Source organism: Ischnura elegans, chromosome 4 (assembly GCF_921293095.1).
Source record: "Ischnura elegans chromosome 4, ioIscEleg1.1, whole genome shotgun sequence".
In the NCBI taxonomy this organism is placed as follows: domain Eukaryota; kingdom Metazoa; phylum Arthropoda; class Insecta; order Odonata; family Coenagrionidae; genus Ischnura; species Ischnura elegans.
In genome coordinates, this window is record NC_060249.1 from 10,480,807 (window position 1) to 10,504,146 (window position 23,340).

The following is a 23,340-nucleotide window of genomic DNA, read 5'->3' on the forward strand; positions in this document are numbered from 1 at the left end:
AAAACAAATGGCATGGCACCACGCATATATTACTTAAATGTAATTAACACGGACTAAATCATGCTTCAAAGTAGTTATTTCCTTTAAAGCAAGGAATCTCAAGGTGCTGACTGTCTTGGTAGCATTTAGGTTACGATCATCATAAAATACTTTCATAGACAAAGTAGTAAGCACAGTACCGGAGAAAAATATATAAAAAGGTTTCTTTTATTTTGTGTTTTCACGGATAACAAATATTTCTGTGCCACAAGATATTTTATTTAGTCAAACATACGAATTTATTGTGAGTAGGTACTTTTGTCTTTAATTACCGACACCAATGGATTCCAATAGGCCATACTCTTCAGTGGGCATGAACAGTGGGGAAAAGGAAGGGTAAGTATAGGAGGTAGTTTGCGAAATTAGTAAGGATGTCAGTGGCGGAAATTCAATAATTTAAGACGCGTATATATATAACACAACTCTAAGAACACAATAATACACATAAACGTGCAAGCCACTTTGTTTCTAGCCAATATGGTCTCAATAAATCTGCAATCGATTCACTGCTTGTGTGAGTTACTTATGTAAAAAGTATATTCTCGGAATTATTTTGGTACTTTTTTTTAGCAACCTTGTTTCTTGCACGTATTCTTTGTGATCGTGTTTGTTAATTAAGTAATAGTTATGTTCCCGTAATTAATTTGATACTTTTTAAAAACTTTGTTTCTTTGAATTCGTAATAATTGGAGACCAAATCCAGCATTTCATGAAGTAATGTACATTTAGGTATTTAGAATCAAGTTAGCCAGTCATTATATAACATTAAGTATACGGGGATCTGATATGCTTTTCATAAATATTGTTCAACGCTATTGCCTTTGCCATCGTTTCTTAACTTCTATTCCTCTCTTTTTGTCTACTGATATCCTCAACTGTGTTGTCGTAGCCCATTATTTGGCCCATTTATTATGTAAAGGTTAATGCTGTAGAGATTTCTGCTAAGCCCATACTTCATCTACATCTACATAATACTCTGCAAGCCGCCTAAAAGGCGTGTAGCAGGGGGTGTTAGGAGACCTGTCGTTCACACATTTAAAAAAATGAAGCGCTCTAACGAAGTTGGGACTAGCGTTTATTAAAGTCCTTTATGGTTCGGGGGAAAAACGAATTCCCATATCTATCCGTTCGGCAAAACATCTCTCTTAATTCATTGCTTCTATCGGACCTGGAAATATAGTGTGGCTCTAATATTATGTTCTCTGTGTCGCTCTTAAAGATATCCATTCTCAATTGTTCAAGCAGTCTAAGTCTAGCGCGCAGAATCCGAGTCTCCAGCGGCTCCCAGCTTAATTCGCTTAACACATGGGTAACTCCCATCTGTAACATCTGGGTCTGTACGCCCATAGCAGTTTTTGACGAAACGCGCAGCCTTCCTTTGTATTTTATTCAGTTCGCGGATTAAGTTTTTCTGCACCGGATCCCATACGCTCGCTTCATATTCAAGGTGCGGTCTGACGGAAGATATTCACCATCTTCGAATCAGTCATGTCAAATAATATACATTTTCGGGCCTTTGGATTTCTGTTTTTGACGCTGTCTTCAGTGGAAACTATGATCTTACCAAAACCTCAATCGAGTCACTGAACATGTATGTATTAATTAATTGTGTACATAATACCGGAATTATTTTGATAATGACGATTTATATCTAATTTTAAAGTAGGTCATTCTTCCACATTGTAACCGAAGGAAAGAGATTTGGCAACTTTTGTCAAAATCGAAAACCTGAGCGCCATAGCCTTGTCATAGAGTGTCATAGAGTGATTCAGCATTAATAATATAAGCTGTTTTATGACTATTTTATAAATAATCATATTTCATGTTAAATAACACGTCATTTTCGTGGATATGTGCAGCTTATTCCTAAACTTTTTCCTAGTGATAAATAGCATTGATTTGGAGTTAGTATTTAATGCCTATTATACCCAAATGATAATTATTGCTTAATATATTGATGTTTAGGAAAATATCACCAAGGACGTCAATTGATGAAATGTAAACAAATTATCTCAGAACTAATTTTTCCTTTTATAATTGAATCTGTATGTAATCACTGAGGACAAAAGATCGATATGAAATTATTTAATTCTAAAATAATTTTTTTATTGTTATTTGAGTCAATAAAAGGAAAAATATTTTCCTTTCCATTGATATTGTTGTTAGAGTAACAGTTCAAATACTTACAAATTTTTACATTGCAATATTTTTAGGGACTCCACAGACTAAATGAGAGATGAATGAATGAGTGTATCAACTCACATTTCCTTTCAATTCAGGTCTCTTCAAAACTGATTTTATTACCAAACAGAAAGAAGCGTATAAACGCCAGATCACGCAGCTTTTTATGTTTTCAATCGCGCAATGGAGAGCAAGTTCACGCAGTGAACCGTTGCGCCGATACGTTATCGTCTCTGTTATCGTTTTATAATGCTTTATTTCCCGCGGAGTCATAATCGCGTTATACTTAACGCCGGAGTTTGCCAGAGTATCTTATTTATATGCGCGTGCGGTCGTATTGACTCATCCGAGTCAAGATTTCATTTACTACGCAGAATATTTTTCGCTTCCGCAGTGAGCAGTTTCGCAACTGCTGGCGATAGCGTTTGTTTTGGTTCGAAGCGAGGAGATGGTCATGCCGCGAGTCAATTTGGAGCAGATCATGCCGTTGACAGCCATTCTGACCTGAGAATTCTACATCTATGTAATACCCTTCGAACTATCACCAGCGTGCAGCATGCAGAGAGAACCAGCACATGCACACCACACGGTCATAAAATGTTTACACATTATAGAAACAAAAACGTACATATTCAGGCAAAGGCAAAACTTTCCTATGGCTAGTAATTCCTATATTACATTCATGCAAAGTTAGAACAATGTAAAAATAAAAATACGCCATTAGTCATCCTAGCGAGTGACACCATTGATTATATTAATCGAGACACTGTTGCTGTCCTTCTTAGCGTGAGGAAAGAATGATATTTTAAATCTCTCTCTTTTGCAACCTATTTCTTTTATTTTCTTCATGATCACGTCTACCATAGTACGACGGTACACGAAGCATATGCTTCATAACGTATGAGAAAAAATCTTCTCTGAATTTACGAAGTAAATTTAGTCTCTACTTATCTGCAGTATTTCTGTAGTCCAATGGCGGATCGATGAGAGGAGGCTAAGAAAGCTATAATTGAGAAATTGCCCCCTCCCCCGTGGGTATCCAATTTATACCAGAGAGAATGAAAATTTTTTTCGGACCCCCACTACTACTGGGAGGTTATCCCCCTTTCAGCTCCCTTGTCCCTATCGGATCTGCCACTGATATGGTCCATACTAATGCTATACGCTCCCATAAATATTCCCATAGTAACTCGCATAACATCATTTTGTCATCTCTCCATTGAAGATGACGTCATTCTTTACATCAATATGAATATGGAAAAGCACTGTTGACGATCAATCCTGTACTTCCTTTGTCTGGCACAAGATGAAAGGAAAGGGGTAAGGCAACGCTGCAACAAACTCAAATCTTTCGGAGGTTGTTTTCTAAGTTTTTTTTTATGATGATCAACATCTCTACTCAATATGCTAAAGATTTTCTTAGAAATGTGTTTTCTGAGTTGGAATTTGTTTTCAATATGGCGATGTGCGATATTGCATAAAGCCCAAACGGAAAAATAATAATTTAGTTACTTAGTGCATGACGAGAGATCAGGGTGATGACCCTGTAAGCAATTTATTGTTTGGTGTTAAATTAATGCAATGCGTTACACATTAAAATTTGCTAACTTTATGTTTATGATTAATATGGAATCCGTCATTGCATTCCCTTCGTGTCTCCAATTTTGCTGCAGATTATCGGGAAAGGAAAATACACTATCGTTCAGTCATGGATAACAGTTACGAAATCGAACGATTCATGCGTGATATAAAGCTTGGCATATTTAAGTAAAAGGTAATTGTACTTTTCCACAATTATTTTAATTCGTAGCAAGCGTTTTGGCCCACAGAGACATCATCTAGCGCAAGAGCTCTTACTTACGAATTCAAATAAAGATGGAAAATTTTATTTTAGTATTGCAGTAAAGGATTGAATTTTGACACATTAATACAGTAAAACAGTGTGACGAGCGCCCTCTATTAATATGAATTTTAAGGATCGCTACGTGACATTATTTTGAGTTAAGAGTAGATTAAAATTCCTTTTAAATCTCTCAAGTCTCTGACTAACTTTAGAGATTCTAAAATTGGACGAAATTGTTAACTGATCAGATCCATAGTTTTTATGTGTGTGGACTCTTTGACGTTTTCTAAAGACGCAGGCATTTATTTCTTAATCTTTGTGTTTCTAAACCTCCTTTGCCATATTGCTTGATGTTGACCCGTCCAGGAGGATCTGGGGTGAGAAAAGAACATTCGCAAGTGCGGGGACGTAGCGAGGACGATATGTTGGGGGGTTCAAGAGGGTGAAACCCCCTCAAGATTTTTATCTCTATAAATCACATTTTATGCTATTTTGGCACATGAGCCTTTTAGTAAATTTTATCAACAACTTTTACATAACAAATAACAAACTTAACAAATAACACTCAAATAACAAACTTAACTTCTACTCAGAATACTAGTTTTGCTTCCTAGTATTGTTGTAGTAGAACTAATTTGCTTCGTAGGTTAATACTTTTTGCTAAAATTAATTGGTTTGGGGTGGCATGTGCTCCCTCCAGGCTACGCCAATGCGCATGCGGACACCCAATGAGTCCAAATTATTTCATTTTTCCCTTTTCCTTTCAAATATTTCTATAAACACCCTACTGCCGTCCCAAAATTGCCTCCACTTAATCCCCAGGCCATTCTCGCGACGGAAGAATCTTTACGTGGTGCTATTCCCCTCCTTAATGGCCTGCCATCAACCAGTGGCAATTCCCTACCTCTTTCTCTCAATATATATGTGGGAGAAGGTCATGTATGTGTGATAATAAATACATCACAGCGAAATAAATTACTTAGAATGATTTACTTTCCCCTCTCTGGCTGCCATTTTGAACTCCCGCTAATGCAACCCTCTCACGCTAGTGCTGTTGTTTCGTTCGTAACGATGGGAACGGCAGGAAATATGTGTTTTCAGGAGGAAAAGGGTTTCTCAAGGTATCGTCCAGTGGTTTTGAATTGCAGTGGGGGAACTAACTTCTAGTGAAGCGTATCAGGAAATGACCCTAATGCCCATTGTGGAAATTGTGGTGGTATTTTGAGAAAGATTAAATTTCCTTTGATAAAATCATTTATCGAAAAAATGTACGATAATCATATGCCTTACGTTTTTCATTGTTTTCTTGATGCAAAATACCTTCAGATTACAAAATTACTACTAATAAATAAATGAATAATCAGTACCTACATCAATTTCCATTCTTTTATTTCCTGAAATAATGTGATTGATAAAAACATACTCATTAGAGGTTTTCATAAGCTCACTGAAATTTTATGTATTTACTTTCTAGATCGGCTTTTAATGCTTTGATACGAGAATCCATATTCATGATGACGTTGAGCCTCTAGAACATCAATACATTCTGATCATTGCCTTTAATTAATAGATCTACAAATACGGATAAAATTTCACTCCTTGGCTGAGATTCAACTGGTTACACTGACCTTGTATAAATATCAGTGTTACTTCAAAACCGGTTGACATTTGAGTGAGATGTCTGATGCAAATGCGTTGCAATCAAACAGTTATGACCCTCACCCATAACTTGGCGTGCCAACCCTCCGTAAAACTGTTAGGCGGGAACATGAAATGTAAAAGATACAGTGTCCGGCGTGATACGGTGGAAAACTTTGATATTCAGCATATAAAAACCACTTGTCTGGTCGGTGAAAATAAAAGTGTGTGGAAACAGACAAGTGGTTTTAATATGCTGAACATGAAATGTAGTTTTCTTCTAACTGAACATGGCGTCCAAGGAATTAATAGGTATTTTTAAACTCATAAATTTAACCCTATCACTCTCAATAAATAAAGTTCAGGAAACAAGCAATAAAAAAGTAATTTAAGTATTTTATAAAATATATTTTAATAAGATATGTCCGAGGAATAAATTTCAGCATTTTTGTTCCATTCATTTTGGTTTACATGCCATTAATACGTTCCACCCGTTGCACCCATTAATATATGTTCCACCCATAGGTACATTCTTAAATTTCTTTTATTAGAATAGTTGTTTTCCTGTTTCCCATGCCATATGTTAAACTCATAGCGCGTGGTGTATTGCGTAACTGCTCCGCGTAAGATATGCACATAATGGAGAGAATTCAAAACTAAAGTAGTTCATAATAATTAAAAATAATATTATTCTAAAAGCATGCAATTCATGCGTTACCTACTTCCAATTTTCATTTTCTATGAGAAATAATATTCTAGGTACTCTTTAAAACCATTTCTACACCGACATCTACATAATACCCTGACAGGCACCTGGAGGGTATTTGCATTTGAGGTGGAAAATCAACAGCATGCAGATCCTCTCATATGCACCACATGTCCTTAAAAATGTATCAAAAACAATACATGCACATTCATGCAGACGGTGTTACCTTCATCCAAGCGTGCATCGCTCCATAAAACCCGATACCACAACTTAATTACACTCGCATAGAAAGCCGAAACTTCACAATTTCCATTGATTTCTTGTTTACTAAGGGAGTATCTCAAAAATATTTTTATTTCAACAATTTTTCGTTTTCTAGTAATTAAGGAATAGCACCGAATTAAGGGTGCCGCTATTATTAAATAATTACACTGATTGTGAGTAGGTTTCCATTGCTTATAAAAAAAGGATTCTGGCAGTCTCCCCTCCCTTCATGGACTTCCCATTTAAACTCACAATGAGGGCTACTACCTTTCATTCTATCTAAAAATCCCATTCTCTTCCTTCCTCTCCCTCGTCTACCCAACATTCTACCCTATAACACTGTTTTCAACACCCCCTCCCCACTAAGCACTCGCTTCATCTATACCTTCAGTCTCCTCAGCTTCTCACCTAGAAGCTGCTTTCCTCACCCACCATGTCCAGCACTTCTTCCTTTCCCTCCATTTCACCCTCTCCAGTCTTCTCCAGACCCATATATCGAACGCCTCCAGTCATTTCTCGTCCCCCTTCCCAAGTGTCCACATTTCCGCTCCTTAAAAGCGTTACACTACTCCAACTACTACTACTACTATTATTACTGACAGAGTTTACTAGTCAAACTCTTCCCTAGCCTTTTCTTTAAAATCTTACAAAACGAACCTCTCCTGAGCTCCTTCCTGCTCGGCGTTTCCTAAGGCGATTCTCTTCTTAATATCCTTACTGCTGAATCCGTTTTACTCTTATGTTCTGCCCAAATAGTGCCACTACATCGGCTAAAGAAGATTATGCCTGGAAACGTCAATGTATTGAGCGGCACAGCGCCATGTATAGCGCACATATGAGGCGCAGGAGACGTGGAGAGTGTCCGCGCGTGGATGGAGCGTGTTCATTTCTCAATTTGCTTGTCGGCCGCGTGCGCGACTTCAACCTGTTGGCCGAGAAGGCGGATGTGCGAGGCGCACGCCGCCGAGTGTACCTTGAAGGCTGATGAACCCACGAGGGTTTTATCTGCCTCGGTCCATCTGCAAATGCGGAAAAGGCCACCGCTGCTGCTGCTGCTGAGGTTTCTAACCCCGGCGCCACTGCAGTTTGCCCTCCCACCCACCCTCCACCCCAAGGTCACGAGAGAAAAACACTACGTGGAGGGCGGTTTGTGCGGATCACGTCATGTCAACGGTGTCTATTGAACGTTTTTATCTGGTAATGCTTACCTTTACTCTGAATCACGCAACCACCTTTTTCCGTCCCTTTCAGCGACAACTTCAGTGATCGTTCCAATGATGGCTCTAAAATTAAGCCTGGATCTCACTATTATTTTTCCTGTCCCTCAGAGCATATCTCCAGTGATAGGTTTTCAGGGACCAAAAGAATGACCGTTAGATCCATCATTTGCTCAATCACACGGTCATTCCCACCAACCATTTATCAATCGCTTTTTCCGTCACTTTCCGTTTTTACTAATTTCATTCGATTAATTACCAAGCGTGGCGTTACAACCGCTGTTAGTGGCTTGCATTCTGATTGAATGGCTGCAGGACTGTACCAGAGATGATTTCAGCGACGGGAAAAGGGACATACCGAGTGATGGAAAAAGGGATGAGATTTTGATCCCTGAGGACATCGAGGAATATGATTGCGAGAAACGGTCATTCTTCCCGCTGGAGCTTTCCCTAAAAAGAGATGGAAAAATGATAGTGTGATTGAGGCTTTGCCATGATTAAAACACAAATGGTAATTTCCACACTATTTTATTTAACACTTAACGACCGACCATGGTTTCGACACTTTGTGCCATTTTCAAGGTAATCCAACAAAAACTCTCGGTATATATACCCAGGCCAAGGTAGGAGGTGGGGGCATATGGTATTGGAGTGAGGGGAATGGGAAGAGGAAACAGTTTAGGTGAACAAATGAATGAAGGCCGAAAGAAGAAGGTTAACTATAACCATGGGGAAGCTTAGCTTTAGCAAAGAAAGTTTTGTTAAAGTTAAGCTTCCCCATGACGTCAAAACCCTGACCTTCACTCACGCTCCTCTTGTTGTATGTCTTCTGGTCCGGCTAATAGCGTGGGAAAAATTTTCTCGGCACTCGCACCGAGTTAAATTGTGCGTTATGCACATTGGTTGATTCAAAAATTGGTAGGTATTGGAAGATTGTTTCGTAGCAAAAGAGTTGGTTTCTCCCTTAATAAGTCCGAAATCAAGTCTCCACGGTGGCGAAGATTTCTTTAGAAGCAGCCTGATGCATACTTGAGTGAGAAGGACATTTTAGTGGACTCATTGCTTCTGCTCTCCTACTCTCATTTTTTATTTCAGACTTGGCGTAAAAATCGTTTAAAACTCACGCTATATTCTTGAAAAATTCAGACAATAGAAATTCTCAAACTTAATCCTCTTACTACATTTATGGGCGTCTGAAATGTTACCTTTCATTCGACGAAGATATTTGTCTCAATGTATAAGGAATATATTCTCCTTTGGATAATCGTAATTAGTCTTACGGAAAATGAAATATAATAATTCAATGGTAGGCTACATGTTTTTCCCATCATGGTAGTTTGTTCCATGCCTTGCTTAAATAGAATCAAGTCGCGAAGAATTACTATCTGCAATTAATAGCTATTAATGCTCTGGAAACAAGCTTGTTTGATTTGTTCTTAATTTAAAGACATTTAAAGAAGATCGGATAGCTTACCGCTGGAGAAATAGATAAGATTATCCTTTATCACTTGGAAGCCAACCTCTGAAAGCAAATAACTGATGTAAATGTATACTTATTGTTTCATACAAACCTAATATATCGGCGTAATCAGCAGCCATTAGTGCATTTGTGTACAGCTCAACCACTAGGTGTTTCCACTCAGCACGGCCTTGAAACGCGTCTTCACGTACATAACGTGACGTGTGACTTAAGTTCATATTTATATCTCTGGGATGCCGAACTTGCTCATTGTGACATGAAAACTTAAAGAGGTATTCCTTTTCGAATTTCAGTGAACGAGGATAAAATGTGCTTCGGAAGGTGCATCACGGCCATGCGGGGTGGATGGGTGTATATTTCATATGCTATGAGACGTGATTCGCAAATCAATGTCGCTGTGAGATCCTCAGAGTGTCACCCAAGGCTGAAAAATGACGCGGCTGTTCTCTCGTTAGGTATTCCACCCCCATCTCCTCTCCCTGCACGATTTCGTCACTGCCGCAGGATCACACCCGCCACGAACGCCAAATAACATGAGTCCGCGATGCACCTGACGCTTCGCCTCTTCCGTCTTCTGCTTTGTACGCATTTCTCTCGCCCGTGCGGGTGTCTTTTCGACGTCAAAGTGACGCACGCGCACCGTCAATCCAAAACAAAAGACAGGTCGAGGATTCAGCATCACGATCGAGAAACGCGTGTCCATGTTTTCTTCTGTAATGATGTCGTGTGGATATTTTTCCGTTTCTGTTTACATTCAAGGGTATCTTCAGTTCTTCCACCGCCATTCTTTTCAATAGTGGCATGGTATTTGCTTATGATTAATTTCCTAAATCGGAAAGGAAGAAAAAGTTTCCTTCAAGAAAATTTCCGAATTTCAATTTTCCAAGTAAATTCCTTGGAATTATAGTTAACCAGAATGGCAACTGTACATTATATATTAAAAGCAGAATTGGATAATGAAAAATAGCATAAGCAAGATTTAGGAGCTGGTGGCGATAAGGAACATCAAAAAGGGTATTAGGAAAAGATTTGGAAAATGGTTCATATGGAAGGTAAGGGAAGTCAGGAGTCGAGTTTAGGCTGTTATGAGGTAATTTTAAATCCATTTTAAGTACAGGGTTGTGTAGGCTAGATCAGAAAAGAGAAAAGACGGCACAGTATCAGAGGGCATATTGCGTAATTTTCTGACTATTTTGCTAAAAAAGTGATGGATACAATTAAGGGATTTTAGATAAGCCGGGGTAGACGCGGACCAAAATGGGGAGAAATTTGGAACTATTGGGAGGACCGGGATTCAGCGATTCAGAAACCATTGGATTCCTGAATCCCTGAAGACGATGGGCGAGTTGTCCATCGAAACGTTGGAAGGAGAAATGGAGGACCTGACCCGGTGCGAAACCCGAGAAAACTTCACTGCAATTGTTCGCCGGGAAAAAAACAAAAATTATATTATTGGGAGGGTCTTATGACAAAAACATTATGAACTTGATTTTTTGCCATTATTTTTAAAAATTGTTTATCGATTGTATATAAATTTCAGGTGAAAGCCTCTTCGCCTGTTTCTGACATTAAGACAATATGACGTGTAGCGAGTTTTTCGGGAGGTAATTGGGTCGAATGGCGGGCTGCAGGTGGAGAGAGAGAAAAAGGATCGCTTGGAGTGGGCTTTGTCATTTCGTGGCCAGGACTGACATTCGGTGAAATACGATTCGTGCGAAGTCTTGTATCGGTCATTAAAAGATAGAGGGAGGGAAAGCGGATAATTTTCACAGGTGTCGCTTGAGTTCGGGACCCCTCTATATTGGGGGTATTTTGTGCCTCTTTCTGCCCCCTTCTCCCACGCCAGGTGACAGATATGGGCGTGACGCAGAGGAGGGAATGATGGGAAATCGAAGCTCGGACTAAGGGGGGTTTCGTTCGAGAGTGGGGGAGGGGGATTCGGGAAATATTTTTTATTCCTCCTCCCTTCTGTTGGGTTTGGTGTTTGGTTGGAAGATCGCTTCTCGAACGCAACAATCGAATCGCCACTCACGCACACAAACCCACGAGGACGCACTTACGGATGCATTTTGGTCAGCAGAGCGTGGTAAACAGAAGGGGCGGAAAAGCGATTTAAATCTCTGCTTTAATGGGAAGAAGTGCACGTGACTCACTTTGGGGTCAATTGTTTCAGCCTTTTTTGGGGTACAGTAATTTAGGAAATGTGGTAGACCTGAGTGTTTATTCCGGTTATTATTATTAGCTGTTAGTTCGATTTAGTGATGAATTCGTTGACCACCTCTCTGATATTTGTGTTCTCTTCATTTGATTATACCTCGATACGATCGTCTTAATTTTTTATTTATTGCATCTTTGCAGTCTCACCGTAAAATGTCAGTATTTCTGTATGCTAATAAATTAATTAATTTAATAAATTATTGACAATAGGTAGTCATCTATTGAATTTGATTTCAGAGATCTTTCGCCACATTCAATGACTAAATTTTCCGACTTTGCTCCGTGCTTGTCATTATTCTAGAATTATTTCCTCCACTGCCACAATCAACTCAGCATTCATATCATGTGAGTGAGGTAAAATTCAGCCTGAAGTAAATGGCTTCTTTAAACTCTGAAAAAAATTGCCACGAAGTAATCATGGCATAATCATATCATAATCTCAGGTCACCATTATTTCCACTCCCATTTAATTATTAACGCGACACGTTTACTTCTTCCAGATTTTTCCCCTCCCGTCTTTTTTCCATGGCGTCACTTACTCTCTGCTTCCTTTTCCGCACGTGCGAGATGACGTCACCTCGCAGCACGCCACTCGCACTTGTGGCCGTTCTCATGATTAAAGGGGGGTGGGGTGAGTAGGGGAGGGGAGAGGGTTGGACACCTACCCCTCCCCCCTCACCTGTGCGTATCCATATCTCTCACACACGTTCCCCGAGGCCTAACCACCCGCACCCGCCCGCCCTGCTGGCGATCAACCCACTCTCGGCCGCGAGCCTTATTTTTATTCACGATTAAATTATCTCCTTCCGTGAAATGTGTCACCGGTTCACGGTGAATGAGCGCTCGAGCTAGCGGAGGGAGCATGCGACGAGATTTATAGGACTCAATAAAAAGAGTCTCCTCGTCCCACGTGCTCACCGACGCCGACGTCCGGAATGAGTTATTTTAGAACGAGGATTCGAGTATCATCATTGAAACCATATTTGAATCGGAAATTTTTCAGTGGGAGGCATCATGAGTTTATCTTCTAAGTGAAATTGCACCTGGATAATGAGTGGGTGTTTCCATTCATGTAACTCCTTAGAATGTTCCTTACAAGCCACTTTCTTCCACGATGAGCCTTGCAAGCCACCACTGGGATGTGTGGCACGGGGTGATTCCACGCCAGGCATATAGCACTCATCCTAGCCTTAAGGCCGTTTTACGGGGCACGGAATTGCGAAGGTTAGAGCTGCATTAATTTCTGAAATGGCGTGGAATTGCCTAAATACATGAACGAAATTAGAACAGGGGCTATTTTGCCGTCTCGCATCCACGCATTCTCGCATGTGTTCTAGCAATTCACCGCTTTACACGACGCAATTTTGATTGCGCCTTCGCATGTACGTCAGATTGTGCAATTCCGAGAACCGTGTAAAATGGCCTATAGTCAGATACGCGCTCGCTTGCAGAACTCAAGCCAAGTACACAGGACAACGACACGCGGTCAGACCAGAACTGTTCCAAACTGCAATAGTTTTCCCAGCTACACGAACTCATTTTGGAATAAATCAACGCTAAGCACTTATGAAAATGTAATAGTATGCGTAGAATACACCTAATTATTGAAGTAAATGGCTGGAAAACGTAAAAAAAGGAAACAATAGGAAAAAAACAATGTTTTCAAATATATCAATAATGGGAATAACGATAGTACAATATGGACTGAATGGTATGCAATCACGTACAGACGCTCCGTAGCGGCAGAGGAGAAGTGATGAGGAGAGGGGATGACTTTTGCAGATCGCAGGGGAAGGATGCAGCCAGCAGGTCTCTCTGGATAGAGAGGAGTCCACAATAGAATAGAATAGGGTGGTGTCCTATTATTTTTCATTGCCTAAAACGAAAGATTATTACAAGAGATACGTGAAAATCGCACTTTCATTTTTATTTTATCGAACTTTCAATAACAGCTTATCGCATTTTGTAGCGTATAGGTATATTTTATTTACATAATGAGGTAGATAACGATAAAATGTAGTGAAACACACTAATATTACAAAATACAGAATATTTTAAATAACTATGTTGCAGTAGAATAATAAATTAAGGAATAAGACGTATAGTGGCGGAGGTATAGCTTGCCCGCGCCCACTTGTAGTTCGCGGCCACGTAGAGTCCCAGCCAACTAGCAGCTGGCCAGTCGCTCACATGCTTGAAGCGGTGAGTGTCGGCGGAGCATTTAAGTAAACTGCGCTCGGCACAAAATGTACGAATTTTGCCGTCGAAAAGGCAAATTTGCGTAAAAACATCATAAAAGTCCAGTCATCGCATCTATATCGCATTTATCGCATTTGCGATTTTCACGCATCTCTAATTATCTGAAGTACCTACGCATTTCACTCTTTTAGATTTTTAAATAACGATATCTATTTTTTGCTATTAAATGAAAAGTGAAAATTTTCAAGCGCGCGAAAACGCGACGGCTAAGTATGAATGCTGAGAAAAGCCCGTGTGACATCAGTCTGGTTCCAGCTTCTGCCGTCTGAGGTGACCTTGGGGCGAGAGTATGTGCGTCGTTGCGATGCAGGCTGCTAGCAGGTAGCAGAGTACCCTGCCAGCAGGTAGCGCTTGGGTTAAATAAGGATTATTAATATTATATTATTAATATAATATTAAACGAAGGAAAATATAATCAAACGAAGGAGACTTTCCGGCCATTGGCAGTTTTAATAGGTTATTATTAGGAGATGTTTCCTGCCTGCTAGCTGGTAACGGTTAGCTTAAATAAGGATTATTATTCCCCTATCAAACGAAGGAAACTTTCCGAACTTAGGTAATTTTAATGGATGATTATTAAGAGATGTTTTCCTGAGCTCTGTGTCTCATGCATGCATTGGTAATCTCAGGCGAAGTAAAACTCCTGACTACTCGTATAGAAACTAAATCCCTGTGACGTCACGTGGAGTGGCATCGCATGGGCGCCAATCTGGCCTTTTTCAAATGCGGTTAAAATTGACAATTGGCATTCGTCTAAACTGGGAATTCTAAAACCAAATAATTTTTATATTATGAATACACTAATGGTGGGTAACGAATCGCAATCAATGCCTTTCGTTTTCTTTGATGAAGGAAACTACCCTATTCTCTGCATTGTCGTATATGGTGGTAGAAATTGGTTATTTGGTTTTTTTCTGATGCTTTGCGTCAGGGGAGGGGTTGCTTTGGATACTCAGATGGATGAGGAGGTTATCGAGTGATGTGGAGAGTTCTTTTTTTAATAAGGGGGGCGTGGTGTCGCCCATCCTTCAAATTGTTTTAGGCTTGGAGTCGGAAGCAGTGGCGTAACTAGGGGGAGGGGGAAAGAACTCTGCCCCTCAAACCCTCAGGCCCCTCTCAGAACACCCGCCTTGCCTATCCATTACTTTAGTTTGTCTTCAAATTAGTGAAAAAATTAAGAACTGCAAATTCCTGTAAAAATATTTAATGTAGCATGTTTTTCTAAAATACATTTAATAGTTTAAATTCCTACATTATAAATAGAAAATTCGCATATTATTACTCGGCGTGGTGTATAATTCAATCTGATCCATAATCGGTGAGAGCACACACCGCCTACTGCCATGTGCATATGTTATGGCCTTTTTTTCAATGACTGCGAAGACATAGGCGTACTGCATTCTGCAATCTGGTGTATACTCACTCCCTGCCAAACACCCTTGAGGTGGATCTCGGAGTATTATGTAGATGTAGATCGAACTCCCTGTTAGACAAGTGCTGATCGCGGGCCGACGGATTTGGGGGAGGAGCGGAGGGCGACGATAAAGACGGAAAACGTTTGAGAAATGATCTTCTCACCAGTCGTTTCTCTCATTTCCTCGTGCATCTTTCTTCGCTTTCTGAGGCGTCGAAATCTTAATGGATTGCACTGGAATCGGGAGGTGAGGGGTTGCGGTGATGATGTTTCGTGCCCATTGGGTGACTAGCCACATTGAGCATTCCTGCAGCAGAAATGTGTTTGGGAAACTGCTTGAGGTAAAACTGAAAAATTTAAGTTGATTTAGTTGGCTGGAAATTGGCTAAAATAAAAATAGGACGTTGAAATAATGAATAAATTCGTATGCACACCTCGTTGTGATGTAATGTCTGGTTCTTTTCTGGTGAACAATGGCAATGAAGATATCTCGTGTCTCGCACCGAGTAAGGTCCTCCATATCCCGTTCCAACGTTTCGACAAGAAACTCGCCCATCGTCTTCAGGAATTCAGGAATTCAATTGAACAATAATAATACAGGATCTTACTCGTTGTGAGACACGAGAAATCTTCAGTGCTTTCACTCTTTGTGTTGGTCACCCACATCCTAAAATATCAGAAATTTTGAAAATTTGTAGGAATAGGCAGTAGGGTATTGTTCGGATCACTCCCATACAGTAACCTCGCAGCTTTCTCCTAATCTTTAGTTGTTTTGCTGGATCTACAGTGATGACAAATATGTCAGAGCGTGCAGAAAATAACATGATGTCATTATTTACGAGCTAGAATATTGATATTTATCGCCGACAAGACGCAACATTCCCTCATACTCAGATATTAATTACTAAACAAGTCCTTTCCCTTAATAGTGACACATATTTTTAGAGTACCTTTGTGTATTGCATGATGCATTGACCAGCAAGCTTTCAATTCTTTGATGTTCAAAAAAATGAATATTTGCAATAAAAAATCAACGTCTATGCTTGATGGATCTATTATCCTAACCGCCGTGAAAATTAAATATTCTAAATAATTCTCCCTCTTGGCGGGAGAGCTACGAAGGTAATAAATGGCTTGCACAATGAATAATAGAGGGCGATTAATTATTAAGTAGATAACTCATTCCTTGATAATTAAATATGAAATGATAGCTTTATAGAGAGAATAACCAATATCGTCTACTCATTCATAATTTATTATCATTTTTTGTCACTCCAATCCTAAATAAATCAGTGTTTTAGGAGACGAGGAAAAAATAATTCATAAATATTTTACTTTTAAGCAGGAAATACTGTTCAAATGAATGTTTCTTCGACTACGCTGTCTCTCGCGATCACACGAAATTGCCGTGGGTCGAACTGTAAACGACGGGTGACCTGCGGTAAAAGCAGAAAAAGTGTAGAGATGGGCGCTATTCAAACTCTAACATCGGTCATGACATTTTTTTCGACCAATCATATTGTCAATCACCCTTCGGGATTTCGTGGAGTGCACCGGAAAAAAACACGAAGGCAGAACAAAGGGCAAACAGGTACATCACGCAATAACGTGGATCGCCTGAAAGACGATCGCTGTATTCGAGTCCTCCCCCTCATCTCCACACGCTTCAAAATCGTCCAAATTAACCTCCTTCACCCCGCCATCCATCCACTTGCTATCCCCGGAAACCTGCGTGCCCTCGTTTACACACACAAGGAAAAACAGTAGATTGTCGCATCGCGTGCGTATTTTTTTTCTCTTTTCCCATTTTTCCACGGCTTACTCGCTCGTCCAAAATTGTCCTTTATAAGATGAACTTCTCTCTAATAATGCTCACCTTCTGTACAAATAATCGGCTATTCCCCTCGAAAAACTTTTGAGCGGCAACGAAAGACACGAAATGAGGTGCAGTGACGACTTAAGGGTCAATTTAATCAGTTATAAAATAATCGAGAAACAAAAGCGATCGATCAAAAAATACTGAACAAATGCAAATAATATATAAAAAATATAACTAAAAAATACAAAAGATAGTACAAAATAGTACTCAAAAAATGAAAAAAAATATACAAAAGAATATATATCCACTGGAAAGGAAAAAAATAATTATTCCTATCTATTATGCATTATTTCTGTATGTTTTTCATCTAAGTACTTATTTTAAATTGTATTTTAAATAACTTCGACTTGGGCAATTGTAATGCCACTATTACCAAAATATTTTAATTGTAATCAAAATCTGTGTTAACTTTTCATGCCATGTTAACTTTTTACCTTGTAGTGTAATTTTAAGTTTCAATTTCTCACTAACACCACACTACACCGATAACGATACACTCACGCCATTAATGCAATTTTTGTGCTAACTAGCTGGTTGGGTTGTGTAATACACTCACCAGAACAGCTGCACGTGTACAGTTCGCGCCTTCGGTGCGGTCATCCTTGTGATCCAAAGCGATCGATAACTCTTAATTTCACCACACAAGCCATCATGTACACAATAGACATTCTTTATAAATGAAAGGTTTTAAAAATTACTTATTGGTTTATGAGATGATGTAATTTATAAGGATAATGAGAAAAAATATCATGTAAGAATTAGGTGTACTGAGTACCCGAAGTTTATCATGTGATCATAGTCATCGTTCTGAGTGAAGTTAAAAATACGTTATGAATACGGTCACTCGTGTGGAGGGAGAGAGAGGTCTTGCTTCAGGGACCTTCCTCCCTTACCTTCTCGACCGATTAGCCACCTGATTATTTGCGGCTGCGGCGGCGCCCAGATTAACCACCGGATCTCCTTTCGATGCGTAATGCGTCGGCATGGAAGCGTGAACAATTGCCGGTCGCCCTCGATAACCAAAGGAGTCCTGGAGAGAGGCAACCGACGACGACGCGACAGTATGTTTTCACTTGTTTTCTACTCCTCCCCCCATCTTTAGGGCGCTCAACTTCCGGCGGTCTATTCGCGTGCGATTATTGAGTCTTTCTCTCGACGTTAATCATTTGCCATCCACCCTCTGTCACGCTCATCTCGTGTCCATCCTTTAGCTTTCCTTCACGCCATCGAACACCTGATCAGCACACCTCATCGACCATCAAGCCATAATTTGCTCCGGTATTCAGCAACTACCGGTGCCGTGTTTTGTGACCGTTGGGACTTGCTTATGGAAATGTTTGGGTCACATATGGTAGCTTAGCTTGCCTGATTACATTCTTGTTGGGGCATGGGATTGAAAAATCTTTCGTTTGGGTTCTGTTTAGTCTGACAGGTGGCCGAGTCAACTTCGACTCCATGGTCAAATCTCTAGTGGTTTAACGATAACATTAAATTTCATTCTGTTACACAATTCTAACTTGTAGTACGTAGTTGTCAGTTTCCATCAAGTAGAAATTGATTCTCACATCTAATTTTTATATTCTGTCATTAGTCGATATCTATTTTTTTTCAACAGGAGATCCTCGAATATTTCTTGTCGAGTGCCCTTGACATAGCTCCTCCTGCATATAGAATTTAATTTTCAGCGTTGTCTAGGTGAAAAATATATAATTTAATATACTACCTTCAAGAGTACCAAAATTATCTGAAGCTTTTAATATTATTTATATTAAATCATGGCTGTTGCCTTCATCATGAGTTTCCATGATATAATTATATCTGGGGAATTGCTGAATCGATCGAAATAATTGGAGTATCCTCATTAGTAAAATAAGACATTGTAATATTTCCACTGAGTTTTATTATGACACTACGCGTTTTTGTCACTTCAAACAACATTATTACGTAGTGTCATAATAAAACTCAGTGGAAATATTGAAATGTCTTATTTTATTAATATTAAGACCTTCCACCATAACGTTCCCAACATCATACAAGATATGAAGGATCCTTACTTAAAATTATGTAGCATTCACCTCTCATGCAAGTTTGCATTTTCTCATCTCGCATAAAAATAGTTTCTGGCTTTTATGAAAACGCTTTTGCTCTCCTCACCTGCTATATCAACTAATGGCTCAAGCTAGAGTGGTGGTGGAGGCTACGTCGTTGGCAATCTTATATTGTGCGCACCGTTTTAAGAGCCCACGTTGGTTTAAGCTTCGTATCGTACGAGCGTTTATGGTTTGGAGATGGAAACAAAAATATAGAAACCATACCTGCTCTCAAAATGCCTTTAATGGATGCTAACGGGAAGAGAGGAGATAAAGAAGCAGAGTGGGAAGCCACTGGGGTTTCATATGGAAAGGAAGGAGAGAGCCGTTCTAAGAGCCACTCTCGGCTCATTTAAGTGGTTGAGTTTCGCGATTGGAGGCCGTGACCTCTACGCTTCCTTGTGCATTCGAAAACATCTATCCAAGCATTTGTAGCCCTCTTGGAACGGGTGACAATGCGAGCCACTACATATTGAGTGCCTACATACTCGTTTCGCTTCCGCTCACTGTTATGGTCACTTTATTAGGTCATACCAATTTTGTCGGCCTTTGTTAATTACGGATCGTTTTTTTTTTCAAGTGATTAAATACAAGCAATATTTCCATTTCACAGGTAAAACAAGAGTACAGTACATAAGTTACGATATAACAATACATTTTTATAAAAGAGCAACGTTTTTCTAAGGGGCTAAAATAAATAAAAAATTTTCTATGAGCAGAGAGAGTCTCTGAATTATCTGCTTCATATAACTCGAAAAGACGTTGAGATCATATTCCACGACAGCACTCAATTTGTGGTCAATATCATAAAATAAGGAATTTACGAAAAATAATGAACTAAAGTTATTTGCAATTTAATGGATAAAGCATTACATAAAGTGAATAAACCGTGAAAAAAGTAGAGTCAGAAATACCAGTTTTTGATGAAAGTTATCGCACTTTTGGGTTCATATAGAATGTTGTATATTTCGGTAACTTTTACCAAACAAGTTTGATTAATGCAGTTCGATAAATACTACTAAGATCATACGCATAATAAACCTGACGTAGCGTACGCACATGAAATATTTTACACCTAGAAAAAAGTTGTTCCGATTGAAAATCATGAAATTGGGAGTTCAACGTAAGTTTCCGCAAAAGAAAAATACAAAAGAAAGTTGAGGAAAAGTATGCCTGCAGGGGGTATCGAACCAGGGGCGGATTCAGGATTTCTTTCTGGGGGGGCACAAGAAAGGCCGTATCTAAGATTTTGTTCACAAGGATACCTCGTAATACAAAACGAACGCAATGATAATGGGACCGCATTAAAAATCTTGCAAATTTTTTTTTATTAATGGTTCTGGGGCAGGGACGCCGACTTACAAAAAATATTGGGGGGGCCCAAACCGGGGATCTTTCCCCGGGAAATTTTATAAGTAGTGAGTTTTAAGTTTTTTTAAGCATTTTAGAAGAGTCATATGATCAACATTAGAACACTGAGAACTCTAATCTCGATATCTGGACACTCCGGGGAAAATCGACAAGCCTGACACTTTTTTCCTCACACTCATAACGAATTATTGAGGGGGCTCGGGCCCCCTCAAGCCCCACGGAGTCGGCGCCACTGTTCTGGGGGGGGGGGGTTACGTGCCCCCGTGCCCCCCCTAGATCCGTCTATGTATCGAACTACTCTTCCTTCCCATTCTCCTCTACTTAACAATCTATTATATTATTCAGCTTTACCTCTTTTATATCTCTTTATTTAATAGAGTGGAGTCGTTCTAATCCGTTCTATTTGGGACCGAGCCCTATTTGCATCATTGATTGCCTGTATTAGCCAAAATAATTGTAAAAAATCGGTTCCAAACGGAAGAACGAATCAAAAGCGTATGCAGTGTATTGGACCGTGTCACTGGACAAGACTTTACTCGCCCTACCACCACACTCCACCACAACTCCACACCACACTCATAGGCGTGCCTGGCACGATCGGGAGTCGACACTCCATATTATATGTAATTTATTTTAAATGCAGTATTGAGTATAGCGCGTTGTCTATAGTTTATATTGCGTACGATATTTTTAAATTTTTATGTAAGAAAATGATTTCATTGTGATCTACACTTTTATATAAAAAAGATAAAAATATAAGAGCTATTCTTTAAATAACAAAGAGTTTATTTTCTATAGAAAAAAATGCGTATCGGAGCGGTTCAAACTAAGCGGATGATTGGATTTTACTAGTTGTATTATTGGGGCTTCACATTGCATGCATGGAGATGAGCCACAAATCTCAATGAATTTCACATTCAGATGAAATGAAAAAGGAAATCCATGGACGGAGTGTGAACTTTTTCACCTTTACTTATCCAAAAACAGCGTTCCGCTCTAATATGAGATTTTATTTATTCGAGAAATCACTTCTTCGAGAAATCCTGATCTTTGCAGGAAGAAGATGAACACGTTACAATTTTTCATTTCGATGACTTCTTTCAATTACAATCTCAGACGCTTATAATCCACCTAAATTATTTATGTATTAAAGTGTTTATGAGGCTATAGAGGTATAAATGGCCCTTACAAATAAACCATCAAGGGTAAGACAGAGGGTATTATCAACTAAAGACTACTATTTCAACTGCTAAATGTTATTAAATATGACGAAATAAACGATTTTCGTGCAATCTCCCTTTGTCTTACCGCTTTTTCATTTTGTTACTGTTAAATAAAAATTGGGTAAATTATTATTGCCGCCATACAGTATTTGTACCCTGTGGATTTTATTCTCGATGTTTCGTTCATTTTTCAGTATGCATTTCACATTTTGAATTTTTATATTCTTATTGTCGTGAATAATAGACACAATTTTCGTTTTCAACTTCTGAGGCTGGCTGTTATCGTCTTAGTAATTAGCAAGGTTGATATTTTATCACTGCTATTCAGTCGATCGATTTATCTGAAGTCTTTCGAATCTTTTATTTATCCCTTAAAATAATCGTAATACATCTTACAAAGTTATTGAAATAAATTAAAGGTCAAAGAAACGTAAAGGATGATCGACGACTTGGTTTTGTACATGAAAGAATGCAGCTCAACGTCTTTTAGAAAGTTTAGTTTGTAATATAATCAAACTGGAATGAAATTTAAGTGAAAACGGTATAAATAAGTGCCAAAATCAAGTAATATTATAAATGTAAAAGCCAAAAAATTAGTGATTGCTGCTTGATTTGATATTTTTCTTTTGATTATCATTTTTTTTTAAATCACTGCCAAGAATATGCTTAAAAATGTTGACGGTGGCTAAAATATTATCTTTTTCCCCAAATAATCGTTAAGAGTAAAATTTACTATAAAAAAATATGTATGGTGAATTTCCTAGGAAGGGTGCATACACTCACATACTATTTCTTGCATTGGAGGTGTCACTTCTCTCGCACAGAATGAATATCAAGTTCTTGGTGGCCGGCTGAACCTTGAAGAGACCGGTTTGTGGCGTAGGCGCCAGGAGGCAGAGCCAAGAGGGCGAGGCGGGTGACTGATGTCTTGACTGGGGAGGAAGCGTCTTTCGTTGACATTTCTTCTGCTCCGCAAACGATTCCTGCAGACGAGGGCGGGAAAACTCTTCACTCGGAGAAGAAGAGAAATGACAGGAGGGGAATCGCTAAATAACCCTTCGGGGTTAATGAGCCGCTAAGCGTCGTTGAGCGCACCACGATCCTTTTTCTCTTCACCCTAGTCTTTCTTTTGTCTTTTTTTATATTGTCCTCACTTTACGTCCAGCACGCTGAGGAGGGATTCGACTGAAGTCAAAGAAAATCGGAGAGGAGCAAGTTTGCGTAAATCGCAAAATGAAATGTGCGGCCTTATTTCAAATATATTAATTATCTCTCACTTTACCTTCTTCCTTCTTATACTAAACTACATTAAACTGGTAATAACATGAGTCAAAAATCGCGCATCGATTTTTGACGTACAATGGATAATTTAGAAAATCATAACAGGGAACAGTATTTGTAACCTCGAGGTAAATATTTTTCCCATTTGCAAGGAATTACTGCTTTTTGTATGCGTATGAATTATGTTATTCAAGAGTAGATTCCGTAAATAGCGTTGCTTACAGCGATGGAATGGAGA